Source organism: Myodes glareolus, chromosome 11 (assembly GCF_982192425.1).
Source record: "Myodes glareolus chromosome 11, mMyoGla1.1, whole genome shotgun sequence".
Taxonomy (NCBI): Eukaryota; Metazoa; Chordata; class Mammalia; order Rodentia; family Cricetidae; genus Myodes; species Myodes glareolus.
The window spans coordinates 11,629,070-11,637,600 of NC_142036.1; the positions used below are offsets into that span (position 1 = coordinate 11,629,070).

Below are 8,531 nucleotides of genomic sequence, written 5' to 3' on the forward strand. Positions count from 1 at the left end.
GAATAACTGCACACAATGTTGAACTCAAAGGTTGCACTTTCTTATTTTCTAGGGGTAGTGTGAAAATAAGCTTACATGGATGGATTGGGTAAAATATTTAAGGAGTTTGTTGGACATAAAATATATCAGAACTCATACCTTTATTCTAATTCCAAGGATTTTACTTTAGATCAAGTACATCAAGAACTTTTTATGGAGAGCCTCCCTACATGAATTATAAGACTTCACATATTCACATTAAAGTAAATAAATTATTGAACAAATACACACAGGCAAAGTTTTCCCTCTGGATTGAAAAGAAGTAGCAATTGTTTATACATATTATCCTGAAATTCACTTCTCCTTTAGTATGTCATCTGATTCGTTCTAGGTAATTTTAAAGATAGGGGGATATCTAGATGACACATATGTATAATCTAACACCAGAATAATTGTTATTGCACCATGAACCCTTTAAGGGTAGGGGCAAGAATGATATGTTTTCCCCTAATTCTGATTAATGATGGGATATTGTCAGCTTAGAGTCAAGTAACAGCTAACAAAGTGTGAAAAGATATTTTACAAATCATGTATAGAATTGTCTGAAAATAGATATTTTTGGAAGTGAAGTACCCCACCAGTTCTTAGTTGCATGGGAAGATGGCCCCAGAAAAATTTGCCTACCAAGTTATTTGACATTTACCAATGTCCCTTAATCATTTGTTTTCTGAATTTTTGTTATAAGTCTCAGCTAAACAGGTTTTTTTTTACTAATTTTCTTTATTCTTTCTGTATGTGGAACTCTTTCATATGGATCTCTATGTGTGATGTTTTCCAACCAATTTCTCCCATATCTTCCAAACATGGAACTCCCTCATACTTATTTAAGTACAGTTAGTGCTGCCCATATGTGCATGTGTGTGAACCCAAACACAGCAACATAGGAAACATACCAATAACCATATCCTGTAAGATGTGTGACTATATTTCTTGTGCAGAAAAATAAATTTCCAAATCCTCTCAGTATGAAGTAGGGACAAGTAATTAGCAGCCCTATCTATACCATGGTTTTGGCTGGCTTGAACCCAGTTGGGTTTATATAGACAACAGCTGCTGTGGGAGCACATTCTTCTCCTTTAGCCAGTAGCCTCTAAGAAACCAGCCCACTTGGGCATGGTCTCTTATAGTTTAAAAAGCAGTGATAACTGTGCCCGCTCCCTCTTGCTTCCAGCTCAGAGCACTGTTGTTTAGGATGGTGATCTGTAAGTTTTCTCCTTAAAAAAAACCCTTTTGTTATCAATAATTCTGAACTGGTGTAATATTGTTTTACTGCGTCAAACAGTAACCATTATGAGTCCATGATTGTGATATCCATGTCATGCCCAGAAGACAGCATTTCACAGCATCCATCTCTGTGCTCTACTTTTTCCATTCTTCCCACCTCCTTTCATCAGTGTTTTCTAAACCATGGAGGAATTTGAATGATACTGGAAATATTATATCACACAACATGTTGAAGATTGGGAAGGACAGTTTCTGCCTTATAGAAAATCCAGATTGTGTGTTTGAGACTCTGTGTGTTTGGTGTTTCGGCTTCTGTTTCCTAGGCTTGGAACTAGAATGGAAGTCAAGACAAGAAAAGACATCTTAAGTGAGGGGAAAGAGGGAAAAAAGACAAGATAATACAGGGGTTTTGAAAGAAAAAGTTGGGTGTAGTGAGAGAAAGGGAATGAGTGGGTGGGTAGAAAGCATGAGAATTTGGGAAAATAAAAACTATGTCTTCTCAAATGCAAGATGGATCCAAAAGTTTTGTTACAAAAATGCATTAAATGTCCCCATTGTGCTGACTATATAAATATGCAGAAATAAAAATTGACCTAAGACAACATGAAGACAGCCATGTGTTGTCTGGTATCAAGATGGGAAAAGGAATGGCAAAGTGGGTAATAAATGTGATCATAGGGAAAATTTCAGGATGCAAACATTTGAGCATTGCAAATATAAATATGTCCCCATAACAATCACTGAGAAGAAGACAGCAATAAGAAACTTCTTATTTACAAACTTCCTGAGGCCTTCAGACAACATCACTGAGAACTGAGTAAAATTCAGAAAAGTGTCAAGTGTTCTTGCTGTAGGAATTCCTACCACCAGTAGCTTTTAAGTTACCACCCACTTGGGGCGTGGCCTCTTATACTATTTATGCCAATGTAAAGCACATCTGGACTCCTTTCCTGGCTGCAGGATTTGGTTGCTATTCCTCATTCCAGCAGAGGATAGTGATCTGTTAGTCTACCCCGACATTAATAGCACTCTATGATACTCACTTCTGAGCTAGTATGATATTTCTTTTATGCTCCCTTCTTCATCTGGCACCCGTATGATAGCAGGTATAAGCCAAGCAGAGATTATAGTGCCTTCTACAACTGATGAAATGAAAAAGTTAAGGGAAGGCAATGAACCATGGCAAAGAGCTTGTGCTAAATTTTGGGCGAAATTAACAGCAATTATCCCAAAAGCAATAAACTTAACCATATGAAAAGAACTTATTGGATTCTTTCCCAAATTGTATATGAGGCTCCAATAACTGGGGCCCATAAATTTTATACCAAAGCAAATAAATCAGGGAAGACAGGTTACAAATGAGAATAAATATGTAAGGTGGAACAAAACCCTTATAATGCTGTCCAGAAGGCATAATTATATGCAATTCTCATGGTGCTAAAGTATATTAAAAAAACCACTTAATATAGTTACAGATTCACAATATGCAGTAAGAGTAGTTTTGTATATTGAAACAACTGAATTTATACCAAATGACACAGAATTGGTTTCATTATTCACACAGGTTCAAGATATAATCAGGAATGGACTTTGTCCCATATACATAACACACAACCACTCTCATTCGGGTCTGCCAGGTTCCCTAGCACAAAGTAGTGCAAAAATTGGTCGATTATTGATAGGAAGTGTGTTGAAGTCCTCAGAATTCCGTAAGAAACGTTATGTCAATAGCAAAGATTTAAAGAAAGAGTTTTCTATTACATGGCAACAAGCTAAGGAGATTATAAAGAGATGTCCTACTTGCTCTTTCTATAACCCAGCACCTTTACCTGCAGAGACTAACACAAAGGGTACTCAAAGGGATGAAATTTCGCAGATGGATGTGTTCCACTTTGCAGAATTTGGAAAATTAAAATATGTACACCATACCATTGACATTTATTGAGGTTTTCAGTGGGCAACTGCTTTGAGATCAGAAAATGTTGATTCAGTAATCACACATTTATTGATAGGGGAGTTCAGCCAATCACATCCTCTTCATGGGGCATGTTGCCCTAAGGCAAAAGTTTACTTATAAACCAGGCAGGTGAAATCCCCCGCCCTCTCTCTCCCTCTTGACTTGGCCTGGATCCAGCATTCCAGACGGATAGGATTCTGTGTAATTTTTTCCTTCTGTTTTATTAAAGCTGTATCTTTTGTAAGATAGTCTGGGGACTTTTCATTACCGATCGCCCTGCAGCAACATCTGGTGCCCAAAGCTGTGTTAAACTCTCTTTCCCCCTTTTTTTAAGCCTTCTCAGGTTTTTAAGTGGATTTAGTTACCATGTTGGGCACCACTCTGTAAAAGGAGCAGCGGGCTGTGTCCCGCCATCTGGCTCCCAGCTCGCTTTATCCAAAATAATTACACGGGAACTGTATTCTTTTAAACATTGCTTGGCCCATTAGTTTCAGCCTCTTATTGGCTAACTCTCACATCTTGATTAAACCATTTCTAATAATCTGTGTAGCATCACGAGGTGGTGGCTTACCAGTAGGATTTTAACCTGCAGCTGTCTTGAAGAGGACAGTGATGGCGTCTGCCTCACTTCCCTTCTTCCCAGCATTCTCTTCTGTTTACTCCGCCTATCTAAATTCTGACCTATCAAGCCAAGCCAGTTTCTTAATTAACCAATGAAAATAACACAATAGAGAGATAACCTTCCTCCATCAATTTATTAAAAAGTTATGGCCAACATGAATATACCTGTACAAATAAAGACAGATAATGGTCCAGAATATGTCTCTAAGAAAATGAAACCGTTTTGCTTATTATAATATGAAGCATATTATATGTATAATACACAATCCTACAGGTCAGGCAGTTGTAGAAAAATTAAATCAAACTATAAAAGATATGTTAAACAAACAGAAAAAGTGGAAAATACCCCCAGGAATAGATTATATAATGCTTTATTTATATTGAATTTTCTTAAAGCTAATGAGAAAGCAACAACAGCAGCAGAGACACGTTGGTTAATAAGAAAGTCTTCTGATTTAAAACAGCCAGTGTATTTCTAGGATGTGTTGACATCACAATGAAACCAGGTGATATGTTGTGTTGGGGAAGGGGTTTTGCTCTTGTTTCCATAGGAGAAGAAAAACTGTGCATACCATAAAAGTTAATAAAGATTCGGTTTAAAAAAGAGAAACCCCTTGAGAGAGAAATGTCAGCTCACCAACAGGGGTAACAATCATACAGGTGGTAAGAAAACTTTATAAGGTCTGGGGAAGGATTCTTCTCTTGTCTTTACAGGAAAATACACATCTTCAAAAATTCAAGAGACCCTGGATGTTTGGATGCTGACTGAAGGAAAAATAACTATCCAATAAGGATCACTGAGAAAAAGGAATATGACTTGTAAGGACAAATAATCAAAATACATACATTTAAAGATAGATAGATAGATAGATAGATAGATAGATAGATAGATAGATAGATAGATAGATGAGTTGGTTTTGTAGCTGGACAATGGCTCGGTTCTTCTCTAAGTCTAAGCAAGTTAATAAAAAAAATTAAGAGTTTCTGTCCATGTCAAGAACCATCTGGTAAGGGCAAGAAAGAAGAAAGAGTTTAGAAAAAGTTTTACTTTTCTTCATAGCTATTTTTGTCTCTATCTTTGATATATATATATATTCATCTGTATATGTCTAATGTTTAAATTTTCCACAATGAGCAATGAATGTTCCTGCAGTAATCTTTGAAGTTTTCTGAAAGAAAATGGCGCCACACAACTCCACCTGGTTGATATGACATCATGATGCTGATATTACTACTATAAGACCTGTTTTGGGTTTTTTACAATGTTCTGCCCAGAATTTCAAGTAAGAACCTCAGAAAAATCCTACTGAAAACTCGGAGATCATTTGGAATTACAGCAGACAGTAATCTTGAAACTTATTCATCATTTTACTTTCACAAGATCCCATAGAAAGAACATCACCTCTATGACAGCTGGAAGTAATTCTAGAAGAAAACATCCCCTTTCCCAACAAAATTTGTTCTCATTGTTAGGGTCATCATTTAGCAGTTGATTATAAATAGAATAGGATTTGGGGTTGGGGAAAACATTCTGTAGGCTAAGGGATCTCTTTAAAAAAAAGGGGGGGAAATTAAATGGGATAATAGATTAGTGTGAGATTACTCACACTAATAATAATAATGAGCAATAGAGTTAATACTTAAAATTTATTATTTATAGGGAAATAAAATTGGTGTAGATTCTTGTATATTGATACAAACTTAAATTATATTAAATATGTTCCTATTTTCATCTGCAATATTTGTATATCTAGGCAAATTTGTTTTGTCATATTGTATGCATGCATGGTTCTACTTCTTAAAACATTTTTGTATGTTGATACAATTTTAGGATAAATTTATTATATTATAATGTTCATTTCAACCTCCTATCAAGATACTATTATACATTACTTACATTATGAATGGAACTTTTAAATTTCACATTGATCCTAAAGAGTCATGACAGTGTGGAAACACAACATTTTTCATGCATATGGTGAAAAGGGAACTAAATACAGTGTAGTGAATCCCTAACAAGGAAAATGTGTACACAGCGCTACATTAATGCTTCAATTTCTATAACTGTCTTCAGTGTGTATGATGTCTTATATCTGAGCTGAGTAATGTCTTCTGCACAGGTCAAACTACAGAGCCTGTTACATCAGGAAGACATGCAAATAAGTCATCTTTGTGCCCATAAAATCCAGCACTGCCCTGACCCTGCATCTTCGGCACAGGAGACAAGCCCTGAATTTCCAAGTTCTCCCAGTCAGGGTTCAGCACTGAACACAGGACACTCACCATGGATTTAGGGCTAATATTTGTTTCCTTTGTCCTTATTATAAAAGGTAATTCATAAAGATGAGATGCTGTGTGTTGTGTGGACATGAGAAAGAAAAAAATGTCTTCTGTGTCAGTTTTCTAAAAAGAAATCTTTGTGTTTGCAGGTATACAGTGTGAGGTGCAATTGCTGGAGACTGGCGGAGACTTGGTGCAGCCTGGAAAGTCCCTGAAACTCTCCTGTGCAGCCTCTGGATTCACCTTTAGTGACTATGTAATGTACTGGGTGCGCCAGGCTCCAGGAAAGGGACTGGAGTGGATCGCATCCATTAGTGAGAGTAGTAAAAAAATCTTCTACGCCGACGCAGTGAAGGGCCGGTTCACAATCTCCAGAGACAATGCCAAAAACACTCTGTACCTGGAAATGAGCAGTTTGAAATCTGAGGACACAGCCACGTATTACTGTACAAGAGACACAGTGAATGAATGTTACTGTGAGCTCAGACAAAAACACATCTGTGGGGAACACGGGACCAGCAGGGGGCGCTGAGAGCACTTAGAGATCTGGATCACAGAAGAGCCTGCTCAGAAAAGCAAGGAAGATTGGACTTCTCTGTGTCTGCACTGCCTCTCCATATCACACTTAGGGATTTTCTCTGTAGATATAGTGTGTAGCAATCCTTGAATGTCAAAATTATTATTTAAATTTTTGGTTCCAGTTCTGTTGTGTTGTGTTTATTTATTATAGTGTTTCTCCTTGTTTCCCTTTATCTCTCTCTGTCTCCCTATCTCTGTCTGTGTCACAGTCTCTATCACTCTTCCTCTATCTCTCTCAATTTTTCTTCTGAGTCAGAAGGTTAACAGATAGCTCTGGGAACCCAGAGTTGAGAGGTGATGTCCTCATGAGCACACAGTGTTCTGCCCTCCATCCTCTGTTTGGGATCATTCACCTTGACCAGTGAAAGCATACAGAAGAGGATGCATAAAGCTGACATTTTTAATAACCAAAGAAATGAATCTTAAACCCAAAAGAATGAGTTGCCTGTAACTAATGGTATGAGAGCCATTTACGAAAGAAAGAATGAGACCATATTATGGGAATGGTTCAGAAGGGATGCCTGTGCTGTGGAAATGGCAATGTGGTCCTACTAAGATGTTATAAGACATTACACAAGATGATGTGACTCTGCAATCTCACTTCTTGATAAGTAGAAAAAGAAGCAGATTTGGTATAGGAAGACAGTAAAGAAGGGAGAAGAGAAAAGAAGAGACATGTCAGTAGGAGATGACAGAAGATTCAAAGGAGTGAGAGAAAGAGAGAAGATAGTGGGATGAATCAGTGTAATCACAGTGCATTATTAATGAGCATGGTTATTTGTTTTTAAGTAGAATGAATGACAAAGGTGGGAAAATAAAATTTTCAAATATCCTATGGAGTTAATATACATGTATCCATCTACTCTTGTAAGTTTGTTTTTTGGGAAGGATTGTCTTTGTTGTTGTATGTCTGTCTGTGTGTATATGTCTGAGTATCTGTGTGCTTGCTCCAGATATGCCTACTTTCTCATCATCTATAAATAGTTTACATTACAGAGGTTACCATAACATGATCACCACAGAAACCTGCTCTGAGGTCAGGTGAGCAGCAACACTGGGATTCAAGGTTTGCCTTCAGGCTCAGGGCCTCCATTACTCTAGGCAAGCTCTGAAGACATTTCAGTTCCCATTCTTCCTTAAGATCCCAGAGAATAAGGAGAACACAGCACTCATAGTCTTGGTTTCCCATCAGTATTTCCCAGGAACACTGCCTCACCTATGCTAAGGTCTAGCTCCATCACTGCCACTCACAAAAACAGATTATGCACAACAAACTGAGGGACATAATGTGTAGAGTACCCATACACAAGAAACGGTGGATGCTCTCCAGGATCTGACAAGGCAAGATGGTAAGAGCTCCTCATTTACCTTCCCTGCTGATTTACATTACCAAGGCATGGGAGAAAGTCCTGCAGTCCATTGTCCCCTATGGTTATCCTCTCCAGAAGACAAACAGATGCACTGTTCAAGCATGCCCTCCTTCGATGTCTTGTCATCACTCTGCCTTCTTATTACTTCAGATCACATAACCCTCAAGCCTGGCTGGATGATACTACTTTTCATGGGGTTTTATGAACTGAAAACTTTCTCATCCCTCGACAATGCAATATTCATAAAACCTGGGTTCTTATGTGCCACAGCCTGAGGCCAGAGAAAGTGAGATATAAAAATACAAAGAGAAAAGAAGATTGCTGTAAATAAAGATGTTCAATGAAAAGTGTGCATGTATTGTGTCACCAATTATGAAGGTAAATAGTCTTAGCCTAATAAGACAGGATCCATGTCAGTCAATTGTGTTTTTTCCCAGATGAACACATGGGATCTCATGTAC

General features: G+C 37.6%; 1 pseudogene across 1 annotated transcript; it reads left to right on the forward strand.

Annotated features, from left to right (window-relative positions):
* The first annotated feature begins 6,057 nt into the window (after positions 1-6,057).
* Positions 6,058-6,653, forward strand: LOC148120395 (immunoglobulin heavy variable 3-21 pseudogene; annotated as a pseudogene). Its single transcript, XR_015739305.1, has 2 exons — positions 6,058-6,171; positions 6,271-6,653. The product of XR_015739305.1 is annotated as an immunoglobulin heavy variable 3-21 pseudogene (transcript).
* The last annotated feature ends 1,878 nt before the right edge of the window (positions 6,654-8,531 follow it).